The sequence below is a fragment of the Palaemon carinicauda genome, chromosome 22, assembly GCF_036898095.1.
Source record: "Palaemon carinicauda isolate YSFRI2023 chromosome 22, ASM3689809v2, whole genome shotgun sequence".
Classification (NCBI taxonomy): Eukaryota; Metazoa; Arthropoda; class Malacostraca; order Decapoda; family Palaemonidae; genus Palaemon; species Palaemon carinicauda.
This window is the reverse complement of record NC_090746.1, coordinates 72,983,452-72,995,756: the sequence shown is the minus strand read 5'-3', so window position 1 is coordinate 72,995,756 and position 12,305 is coordinate 72,983,452. Positions and strand designations below refer to the sequence as shown.

Here is a 12,305-nt window from a genome sequence, read left to right as displayed (position 1 = left end):
ATCCGAGTGAGTCGCACTCGAGAAAAGGAGTCCCTGCACCTCACAAGTTCCTTGCTCCGCAAGGAACCGTGTGGCCTACATAAGCTTGTGTGTGAAGGAAGAAGTGTGACCCGTCCTAGGCAGTTGACCTGGAGTTCCAGAAGAAACTCTGGGTTAGGACGTTCCCAATACCACCTCGTCAGGGTATGGGGGACGCGACAGTATTGACTCAATACTTGGAACACAAGGAAGCATGGTTTACCTGCAGAGGTTCGAGGTCAGCTATGCAGAGACCAGGATGCTGCTTCCCCGTAGAGGGGATGATGAAGAAAGAAGTAAGGGCCAGACATACTTCTTTCGTTCATGCAGACTAAAACCTGATAACAATGCCCTCTACCTTCTGCTACCTGTCCAAAAAGGAGCCTGAGGTTAGACCAGCTGTTGTGTAGCCACCACAGAGCGATAGAAAACGTATCGAAACTCCTGTGGGTCACGCCCTGCAGGAAGCGGGCTGCGAAGGTCATTAGACGCTTCCAGACTCCAGCTTGTAGCACCTGCGTCACAGAGTAGTATTACTCGAAGGCGAGGGACATTGCGATGTATCCGACATCGTGCTGTAGGGCGACGTGACGGGGGAGGGTCTGGAGACAGGTCGAGATGAATGTCCTGAGTCCGAGCTGAAGAGGTATACTGGTGACTCTCCTCCGTGTCCTTCTTGTGCTCCCAAACCGGCTGCAACTGAGGACAAACTGCAGCTGTTCCCAAAGCTAACCTCTCGATTCCTTTACTGGCAAGAAGGAGAAGGTTTTGGGACATCAGATACAGAATGGTGACTCAAAATCTTGAAGGAATTGGACCAAAGGGCCGGGACCCCAAGATTCTGAGTCTAGCCAACAACTCAGGAGCAAACCTGAATGTTGCCTTCCCCTATTCCTCAGAAAGGGCGGAGTCGTACGAGACCAAGAAGATTGCTTACACACTGGCCGCGGACAGAGTGAGCAGGAGACCCAAGACGGAATACGATCAGAGGCCTGACGTAAAGGGTCCTGAGAAGATCTCTTAAGGGACTACAAAGTCCGAGCCATGCTCCAAGTTGGAGGTCTCACTCCGACTAGGGCAGGGACGTTCGCAGCTTCGCATGAGCGAGGAAAGGTCCAGCGGGAAGGAAAGTTATTCCTTTTAAGCCTGAAGGTCAGGGAAAGGCTGAGCGACAGGCTTCATTGCCGAGAGCGGAAAGGAGTTTCCTCCCGCCGAAAGGCAATAAGATCGTTATTGCTGGAGAAGAGGCCTCAAGGGAAGAGGTATATCTCCCACGACACCAACCACCGAACACTCTTCACTTCGCCTGGAAGACCCCTGCGGATGACTATCGCAGATGACGCGACCTCCGTCCCGCGACTGTAGCGGGTTGTCTCTTCTTGAGGAGGAGGCGTAGAGTCTCCAGGCATGAAGCCGAAGCGACGCCCCGGCTCGTGAAAGATGTTGCAGTGTGGTTGTTTGAGTAGCCTGTGCCATGGGAGAAGCTCTCCCGGGAGTTCCGTCAGGGGAAGCAGAGGGTCCGGAAACCGTTCTGCGCATAGTCCCAGTGGAGCTCTCAGGGCCATTGAAAGGTTGACAGACAACCTGGTCTTGTTGAGACCCATTCTCAACAGACAACAAAGGAGGGAAGACGCAGGCGTCGATGTTGTCCCACCATCACCGGAATGCATCTTGCCAGAGTCTCGGGGTCTGAGACTGGGGGGAAGAACAGCGGAAGCTTGAGGTTCCAAGCTGTCGCGATCAGGTCCCCCAGACCAGGACTTGCTGGATACTCAAGGCCAAAGACCCCCAGGTACACTCTTTCTACGAGGCTCTGCTCGGATAGTCGGAGAGAACATTCCTCTGTCTGGAATGAGAGAGCCGATGGTGGTATTGAGAGTATCTCAAATCATCTCGGTATCTCTACTGAAAGATGCGAAGGTGTGAAAATGCGTCCCCTGCTGGTTAGAACACGCCAGAACCGTGAAGTCGACGCGCACGGAGCGACTCGGCAGGAGCTGTAGGATTTGTAGAGGGGCCAGACTACGGCCCCTAAGCCTGCCTGAATGATGGAGAGGTATCCTTCAGGTCCTGACCATATGCCTGGACCGGAACATGCCCCCCCCTTTCTTTGACGAGTCCGAGAACAGCATAAAAAATGTGGGGAAAGGACGAGAATATCCACTCCCATTAAGAGGTTCCATAGGACAACACCCATTGCAGGTCTAAACGTTCCACTGGTCCCGTAGGGGCCAGAAAGTCCGGTTAATCGTTGCTTTGAAACCACCGGAACTTGGACCGCCCCACATGGAACTTATCCTGAGGCGACCGTTCGGAACTATATAGACGGGTCAATGAGGAAAAGAGAACTAGGAAACGTTCCAAGGTAGGGCTGAAAGCTCTGCTTGACTAAGAACAGGTACTGCGACTCTCCTCAGCCTTGCCACAGTCAACTGAAGGGAAGGCTCGGAGGAGGTGGCAACAGAATCTGGCGTCCCCAGGTGGTCACCTATCCAAGTACCGACCAGAACCGACGTTGCTTAACCTCGCTGGACGGACGAGTAGCGGGGTTTCCAACGTGGTAAGGCCGTTGACTCAATATCATGGCTAGATACTGCAGATGTTGAGGCAGAAGAAGAGAAGGCTCCTAGCAAAATACCATGAACCCCCACTCATGGTAAGCATCCGGAAGCTTGTCCCGGCGCTGAAGAAGGTCGAACCCGACCTACCGGAGTTGACCAGACCTCCAAAAGGCGAAGGAGGAGGAAGCCTGCACCTGAGCGGCCATGAGGAAAGCAGGGAGAGTTCTCTGGGGAAAAAAACCTGCGATGCCACGGCGGGATCGCCCCACTGCATCTTAAGCAGGAATACCTGCAGTCTAGGCTGAATTCCACGAGCTTCCTGGAAGATGGATGGAATGGAAACTGAAAATACCCGTCCTTCTGATCCAGGGCCTAAGGAGTCCTGTCGCCTCGTTACCAGTCTGATCGATTCTGCTGTTCCACACTGGACGAAGTTTGTTTGACAAACTTGATCAGGGCTGAGAGGTCGACTACGAAACTCCCGTCTCAGATACTTTCTTACAAGAAAGAATCGACTGAAGAAGCCGGGAGGTGAAGCCGTCGATGATCCTATGGAGGACCTTCTTCTAAGGCATGGATCATCCTGCCCAAACGGGCAAACTCTTGCCGACCCTATGGCATAGAGGTTCAGAGACACTGAATTCGCTGACAGAGACGGCAGGCGCGATATCCTTGGCTGATCACAGAGATCGTGCAGGAATGGCCATCGGGAAGCTGTCATCTGGATGAGTAACCTTAGGCATCCTCCCAGCATGAAACCTGCAAGGGGGAGGTGCCAATCCTAGAGTTCGTGAACTCTACCGCTCCCTCTAGGACTATGCTCCCCCCGGGAGAGCCTCCCGTGCCATCTGTTCCTGACAGGAGGGAACTGCAATTGGACACCTTGTCTCAGTTGTCGTAGCCGGTCCGATAACTTAGGCCGACGTGGCTGAAAGAAAGAGGCGCTGGAGCCCTGCAGGGTCTGGAAGAAAGCGCCTTGGAGGAGTGAAGACGGAAGTCGACTTTCTCCGCACAGCCGCTGTCTATGTCTCTGTCCTTGGGCACAAACAAACTCTTCTCAAGGATGGAAGGGTGTCTGAGGTTGTCGACATCCACGGATGAGACACCCGAAAGGAAGCCCTCGGTCATTGCGTCCAGATGGTCCAACATCGAGCTTGCCCGCAAGTTCGATACTTGACGACGAAACGCCAAGGTGCTTGAGCCCGAGAGAAGGAAAGTACCCATGACCTTCCTGTAGCTTCCTTGAACCAAACCTCGGGTCGTAACCGAGGAGGGAAAGGACCTGGTAAGCCCCTTTCACGAGATGGAGAAGAGGAAGGGGTAAACAGTCACCCCTTGGCCGATGGAGAACCAGGGAATGACGGGGAAGGGCTAACCCAGGTTCTGGAAAGAAGAATGTTGCTCAGACCTCCCTGAAGATTCTTCTTATTCTTGCATGTGCCATGCTCTGTGTTTACGGGGTGAGGCCGTGTTCTGGAAATACGCTCCAGAAGACTCGCCAGGCTGCGAAAACACCAATGGGAATCGCGGTCGCAGTCGCCATGGAGCTCACGCGATGGTAAATCAATGATCTGCGCGTGGGAGAACGTGGAAGCGCCCATGCGCGGTCACGCAGGAACGCAAACGAAGGTGAGCGAAGGAGCGCAGAAGGAGGGCGAGCGTGGTAGGAAGGGCGAGAGCTGGTGGTCGGCGAGCGATAACCCATAGGCGAGCAATGGATACTGCAAGAATTAAGCAGACGTTCGTGCGAAGAAACACCGTAGGCTCGCGCGACGGAACACCGTCGGTTCGCGCGACGGAACCCCGTCGGTTCGCGCGACGGAACCCCGTCGGTTCGCGCGACGGAACCCCGTCGGTTCGCGCGACGGAACCCCGTCGGTTCGCGCGACGGAACCCCGTCGGTTCGCGCGACGGAACCCCGTCGGTTCGCGCGACGGAACCCCGTCGGTTCGCGCGACGGAACCCCGTCGGTTCGCGCGACGGAACCCCGTCGGTTCGCGCGACGGAACCCCGTCGGTTCGCGCGACGGAACCCCGTCGGTTCGCGCGACGGAACCCCGTCGGTTCGCGCGACGGAACCCCGTCGGTTCGCGCGACGGAACCCCGTCGGTTCGCGCGACGGAACCCCGTCGGTTCGCGCGACGGAACCCCGTCGGTTCGCGCGACGGAACCCCGTCGGTTCGCGCGACGGAACCCCGTCGGTTCGCGCGACGGAACCCCGTCGGTTCGCGCGACGGAACCCCGTCGGTTCGCGCGACGGAACCCCGTCGGTTCGCGCGACGGAAACCCGTCCGTTCCGTCCGCGCGACGGAACCCCGTCCGTTCCGTCCGCGCGACGGAACCCCGTCCGTTCCGTCCGCGCGACAGAACACCGTCCGCGCGACGGAACACCGTCCGTCCGCGCGACGGAACACCGTCCGTCCGCGCGATGGAATACCGTCCGTCTGCGCGATGGAATACCGTTGGCTCACGCACGGGCGAACATTGGAGAGCATGGGCGCGGTCGCGCTTGAGCGTGGGCGTGCGGTCGCGTGGGCACGTGAGCGTGTGGCCGCGCAGGCATGTGGGCGCGCGAGTGAGCACAGGCGGTCGGGAGACCGATGACGCGTAGGCGGGCGATGGCGCGTTCTGGCAAGCGATAGCCCGTAGGAGAGTGAAGGCGCGTTGGCAAGCGATGGCGCGTCGGCAAGCGACGGCGCGTTGGCGAGCGGTGGTGCGTTAACAAAACGCTAGCGCGCAGGTGAAGAATCGCGCAGGCGCGTAGGCGATTGCCAACGCGAGTGAGACTAGTGATGATTAGCGCGCATCGCGCTAACAAAAGACGCGCAGGTGCATCAGGAAGATGAGCGCTGAAGCAAGCTGTTAATCAGGTGATCCTAGACGGTCAGAAAACCGTTGGCGCCCATTGGTGCGTGGCAAAGAAGGGCGCGCAGATGTGCGCTGGTAAATGAAGAAAGCTGGCGCACAGAAGGACAGAAGTAAAGGTGAGCACTGGCGGGCAGGAGGAAGATCTACGGCAAGACTCGGCTACAGATGATCGTGGTCCACAGCAGGCGAGAGCTAGATCGCTACTGATGGTGGTCAGGGGAACTGACACGCGTGGCAGATCGATGGCGATCGTTGACGCATAGAAGATCGCTGACGAGCAGGTGAACGTTGACGCGTCTAAGGTCGCTGACGAGCAGAAGGCAACGCATGGAAGCCTGCGCGTAGAAGAAGAATCCTTGACATAGACCTGAACCGAAGTTCTAGATCGCGAGGGCGAACGTGGGCGCACAGGGTGCGTAACAGGAGCCAACAGGAACAGCAGAAATGATCATCATGAGAGCGCTGACGAACAGGAGAGCGCTGACGAACAGGAGAGCGCTGGCGAACAGGAGAGCGCTGACGAACAGGAGAGCGCTGGCGAAAAGGAGAGCGCTGACGAACAGGAGAGCGCTGGCGAACAGGAGAGCGCTGGCGAACAGGAGAGCGCTGGCGAACAGGAAAGCGCTGATGAGCAGGAGAGCGCCTGTGCGCTAACACTGAGCAGGAGCAGGAGAGCAGAAGGGCGCGCAGGGGAACCCTGACACGCAAGGGAAGAACCCCCGCGGGAGGCAACCCTTTGCCCCGAAGGGATCGTTGTCCGTCGGGAGACTGATGTCCGTCGGAAGACCGTTGTCTGTCCGCCGGGAGACTGCTGTCCGTCGAAAGACCGTTGTCCGTCGGGAAGACCGTTGTCCGTCGGGAAGACCGTTGCCCGTCGGAAGACGAAGTCAGACTGCTGTCCATCTGCACCAGGGGCGGAAGATCAAGAAGGAGGAGTTGTAGGTTGCATACGGAGATTCAAAAAGGCGCCTCTTAGCACCCTTATAGGGAGATGAGAGGCCCTTACGACGAGGCGGATGGTGAGCCTTACGGCGAAGGAGGCCAACAGCAACAGCAGCAAAAGAATCCTCCGAAAGAGAGACACTTCGTAGAAGAGACTGGTCAGCCAGTGACCTAAAAGGAGCAATACTCCGAAGAGGGGCTCCTGCAGTTGCCCAGCCCCTTGAGCGAAACTGCAGGTGCGACTGCTCAGCACCAAGAGCATAGTCGCACGAAAAAAAGGCAAGAGAAGAACCCCCCAAAAGGGGAAAAACTCAAGCCTGGACAGGAAAAACTTCCCTCGGAAGGAAAGTTACCCACCCAAGGAGGCAAGCCTCCTGAGAGTTCTAAAATGAACTAGAGAGCTGTCAATCGTCACGGGAGTACTTCCAGTAGAAGGAGACACGCCCCTGACGAAAATCCAAAGGGGAGGCAGCAACAGCCGAATCCCCAGGCCTCAACAAGACAGCTCACACCGTTGCCATATTACAGAAACGAACTAGATCGGTAACTGTAAAAAAATAAAACAAAAATCATTAGTACACATTCATTCCCCCAGGAAGGCTCCGAAGAGGAATCCCGTGGGAAAGGAAACAAGAATTACACAACAGGCACGTGCCCTCACAACCACTTACACTCACGGAAGGAGAGCTGTAACCAAAACAGAATTATAACAATTATAATTATGAAACTATGTAATTATGTAATTTAAAAATGAATGAACACTAAAGAAAGAACGAAAACCCCGAAAGGAATCGTTCTACAAAGCTGAAAAATTAACAAATACAATTAGATTCATAAACTAATTGAGACAAAACGTACGGCGTAGCAACCCCCCCACACGGGAAGGAAGCTACAAGGGGTGTAGTAAACGTAGTAAAAGGGTGAACGACCTCAAGAGAGAGAGAGAGAGAAAGACCGAAGTCAAACTCGACCACAACCCATAAAATTACACCGTGGTGGCCTAAACTGCCGAGGGCTCCACGGAGATAACGTACACTAAACACACAACTCTGAAAAGGAAACTTACTATTTTCTATACTCAAATATATATACAAACATGAAAAACTGTTCACATATATATTGAGTAAAAGAAAAGTAAGTGATTAAGTAAAGACAAAACAAACAATGGCTGCCAAGCGAGGACAAAGACAGAGACGTCTGTCCCAGTCCGAGCCAAAAGTGAAAGTGAGCTTCACCGGTGTGTGCGGGGGGGGGAGGGGTAGCTAGCTACCACTCCCCTACCCCCCCGCTAACTAGCGCGGGGGTAATACACCCTCGTTAAATTCTAATGGCTCGCCATTTCAGCTGCGCTAAAAGGTAAACCCAATGTAAATAGCGTGGTTTGTATTTCGGTTACGGAACAAATATCTTTTCATTCATTGAAAAAGAGAGAAATGGATTTAATTTTTAAATGAATGAATCAAGCTTGAACAGTAACAATTTATTTTTGGAAAGTAAAAATTGTTGGATTTTGTTCTTCTAGGATTCTATCAAGTTAATGAATAAATTTTCTTATGCCTGTTTGTTTCCTTCCACACAATATCTAAACATAGGCTACAATTCTTTTGGAGCAGCAGCACCAATGATTTTAGCCACGAGCTGCCACTGTAGTCTTATTTTGTTGAGCTTTTAATGTATAGCAACTTAAGTCTTATTCTTGTTAATGCAATACATTGGCTTAAAAGAACTAAATGACTTACCCAAAACAAATATAATTTTAGATTGAAATCCCTGATACTATGCACTACCCAATCATAAGCTTCAGTCTCCAACAATTACCCTCCAAACAACATCATCCTCAAACTTGACAACATCCTTCAACCTGTGTCATCCTCAGCTTGCAGTAATTCCAAGATATCTGGAAAGTATAAAATATATTAATAAAAAGAAATTCAACCGTCCTAGATAACGATTTGCTCTGACCAAATTTTGTAATCTATAAACTTGATGTTGAAAGCAGAATCATTAATCCTTTTAAAAGGCTCCAAGATAAGTGTCCCTTAATTCTATTAATTGAAAATTTTAATAGATTAATAACCATGACAAAGTAAGGAAATTGCAATACCAGTCTAAAATAACCATAGACATCTATATAAAATGAAGTATTTACCTTAAATCTATTCTATAGAACAGTGTAGCAAAAACTACCAACATATTTCAAAGGGAATTTCATTAAATTCGTGTAAATATGACAAATTCGTTGGTAATTTGTATTTTTCCTAACTATACAAACCTTAGCTATTTAATATGGGTAATTACTTTCGGCGTAGCTGAAATGACGAGCCATTAGAATTTTAACCAGGGTTTACTACCCCACCGCTAGTTAGCGGAGGGAAGCTTGCTACCCTCCCCCCCCCCCTCACACACACCAGTGCTGAGTTCACTTTGCTTAAAGGTAGGACTTCACGGGGGATAGGGCTGGCAGGCAAGTCTGATTAAATAGCTAAGGTTTGTATAGTTAGGAAAAATACAAATTACCTACGAATTTGTCATTTGTTCCGTAACTGAAATACAAACCACGCTATTTAATATGGGTGACTCAACCCTTAGGAAGGGTGGTAAGTCCCGGCCATTTCTGGCTTTTGGCTTTTTTTGCCCGGGGACTCAGTATCTGAGTGTGTCAGCACTCAACAATAAGGAGTCCCTGCACCTCGCTCGCACCTTGCTCTGCAAGGGCTGTGGCCTACGCAAGCTGTGTGTGAAAGTCTAAAGTGTGACTCGTCCGAGGAAGTTGACCTGAAATCCTTTAGATGGAAACTCTAGGCTAGGACTCTCCCAGTACCACCTCGTCAGGGTATGGGGACGTGACAATATTAGCTTAATACCAGGAACACAAGGGAACATGGTTTACTGACAGTATTAGCTTAATACTAGGAACACAAGGGAACATGGTTTACCTGCAGTGGTTTGAGGTCAGCTGTGCAGAGAACCCAGGATGCTGCTTTCCCCAAGAGAGGGGAGGATGAAGAAAAGAATAAGGCCCAGACATACCTTTTCATTCATGCAGACTAAAACGGGGTAAAAATGCCCTCAACCTTCTGCTACTTGTCCATTAAGGAACCTGAGGTTTTAAACCAGCTGTTGTGCAGCCACCACAGGGCCGATAGAGAACGTATTGAGCCTCCTGTGGGTCACGTCTTGCAGGTAGTGGGCTGTGAAGGTCGTCTGACGCTTCCACACCCCTGCTTGTAAAGCCCGCGTCACTGAGAAGTTCTTTTTGAAGGCCAGGAACGTAGCTACGCCCCTGAAATCATGTGCTCTAGGGCGACGTGACGGAGGAGGGTCAGGATTCAGGGAGAGATGGATTACCCTACGAATTCATGATGAGATAGTATTCTTGGTAGCCCTCCTCTTTGTCCTCCCAGTGCTTACAAACAATGCTTGCACTTGGGGACGAACTGCAGCTGTTCTCTTAAGATATAGCCTCAGACTCCTTACTGGGCACAGTAGGAGATGGTCTGGGTCATCTGTTACAGAACGAAGACTCAAAATCCGAAGTGTCGAACCGAGGGTCCGGCACTCCCGGATTCTGAGTCTTAGCAACAAACTCAGGGACGAATCTGAACGTTACCTCCTCCCCTCCCCTTGAATGGGCGATGTCATACGAGAGACCATGAAGTTCACCGACTCGCTTGGCCGAAGCCAAAGCTAGTAGGAACACAGTCTTCCAAGTTAGGTGGCGATCTGAAGCCTGGCGTAATGGGTCGAAGGGAGGTCTCTTAAGAGACCTGAGAACTCGAACCACGTTCCATGGAGGAGGTCTCACTTCCGACTGAGGGCAGGTAAGTTCATAACTTCGTATGAGTAGGGAAAGTTCCAGCTAAGAAGAAATGTCCACTCCTTTGAGCCTGAAGGCAAGACTTAAGGCTGAGCGATAGCCTTTCACTGCCGAGACTGAAAGGCGCATTTCTTCTCGCAAATACAAGAACTCCGCTATTGCTGGAATAGTGGCATCGAGTGAAGAGATACCCCTTCCACGACACCAACCACAGAAAACTCTCCTCTTTGCCTGGTAGACCCCTGCGGATGACTTTCGCAGGTGTCCAGACATCCTTTTCACAACTTGCTGCAAAAATCCTCTCTCTGCGAGGAGATGCTGGATAGTGTCCAGGCGTGAAGCCGAAGCGAAGCTACGGCTTTGTGAAAGATGTTGGCATGTGGTTGTATGCCTGAAAACTTTAAATCAATCAATCAATCAATCGTGTCGTGGAGGGAGTTCTCTCGGGAGTTCCGTTAGGAGTTGCAGAAGGTCTGGAATCCATTCCGCGTGATGCCATAGCGGAGCTATAAGGGTCATCGAGAGATTGACCTATATTCTGGTCTTGTTGAGTACCCTCCTCATCAGACAGAAAGGGGGAAAGGCGTATACGTCGATGTTGTCCCACCGTTGTTGGAAGGCATCTTGCCAGAGTGCCTTGGGGTCCGGGACTGGGGAGCAGTACAGCGGGAGCTTGAAGTTCAGCACTGTAGCGAACAGATCCATAGTCAGGGAACCCCACAAAGTCAGGACTTTGTTGGCTACTAGACGATCCAAAGACCACTCGGTACTCACTATCTGAGACGCTCTGCTCAGACTGTCGGTGAGCACATTAATCTTGCCTGGAATGAAGCAAGCCGATAGTGGAATCGAGTGGACTTCGGTCCATCTCAGTATCTCTACTGCAAGATGGGATAGCTGCTCTGAAAATATACCTCCCAACTTGTTGATGTAAGCCACTACTGTGGTGTTGTCGCTCATCACCACCACAGAGTGACCCGCCAGGTATTGTTGGAACTGTTGAAGGCCCAGGAATACGCCCTTCATTTCTATCAGATTTATATGGAGGCACTTCTGATTCTGACCACAGGCCTGAGGTCCTGTGGTGCAGAACGTGGGGCCCCCACCCTTTCTTTGAGGCGTCCGAGAACAGCATCAAATCCGGGGGGAGGACGAGATGATCCACTCCCTTTCGTAGGTTCTCGTCTGTCACCCACCACTGAAGGTCCGTCCGTTCAGCAGGACCCAAGGGACCATGACGTCCGGGGAATCGTGTCTTTGATTCAACCGGGACTTGATCGCCATTGCAGAGATCTGAATCTGAGGCGACCGTTGGGAACTAGACGGGCCAAAGATGAGAGATGACCGAGGAGACGTAACCACGATTGGGCTGGGAGTTCGTCTCGTCTGAGGAAAGGATTCGCGACCCTCCTCAGCCTTGCTATCCTGTCATCTGATGGGAAGGCTTTGTGGAGATTGGTGTCTAAGATCATGCCTAGATATACCAATCTTTGAGTAGGAAGCAGAGAAGACTTCTCGTGATTTACCATGATCCCCAGATCTTGGCAAAGTCCCAGAAGTTTGTCTCGGTGTTGAAGAAGGGCTGACTCAGAGTCTGCTAGGATCAGCCAGTCGTCCAGATAACGGAGGAGACGGATGCCGATCCTTTGTGCCCACGACGATTAGGGTGAACACTCTGGTGAAAACCTGAGGTGCTGTGGAGAGACCGAAACACAGCACCTTGAACTGGTAGATCTTGTTGTCTAGGCTGAATCTTAAGTACTTCCTTGAAGACGGATGGACTGGGATCTGGAAGTACGCATCCTTCAGGTCCAGTGTACACATGAAGTCTTGCGGTCTCACTGCAAGTCTGACCGTGTCTGCCGTCTCCATGCTGAACGGGGTCTGCTTGACAAACCTGTTCAGAGTCGAGAGGTCGATGACTGGTCTCCAGCCTCCAGACGCCTTCCTTACAAGAAAGTGTCGATTGAAGAAGCCTGGGGACCCGTCGACTATCTCTTGGAGAGCACCCTTCTTCAACATGGTCTCGACTTCTGCCCGAAGGGCTTGCCCCCTTGCCAATCCCATGGCAAGGGAGCTCAACGTCACTGGATTCGCTGT

At 52.1% G+C, this 12,305-nt stretch overlaps 1 long non-coding RNA gene and 1 pseudogene across 4 annotated transcripts in view; both read right to left on the bottom strand.

Annotated features, from left to right (window-relative positions):
* Positions 1–12,305, bottom strand: part of LOC137616131 (uncharacterized) — a 197,979-nt gene that overhangs the window by 36,855 nt on the left and 148,819 nt on the right. For all 4 annotated transcript variants that reach the window (XR_011039284.1, XR_011039285.1, XR_011039286.1 and 1 more), the window contains one exon: positions 8,128–8,285. This is a non-coding gene — a long non-coding RNA (uncharacterized lncRNA). The remainder of the gene's footprint in view (positions 1–8,127; positions 8,286–12,305) is intronic.
* On the bottom strand, positions 2,474–2,592 carry LOC137616802 (5S ribosomal RNA; annotated as a pseudogene).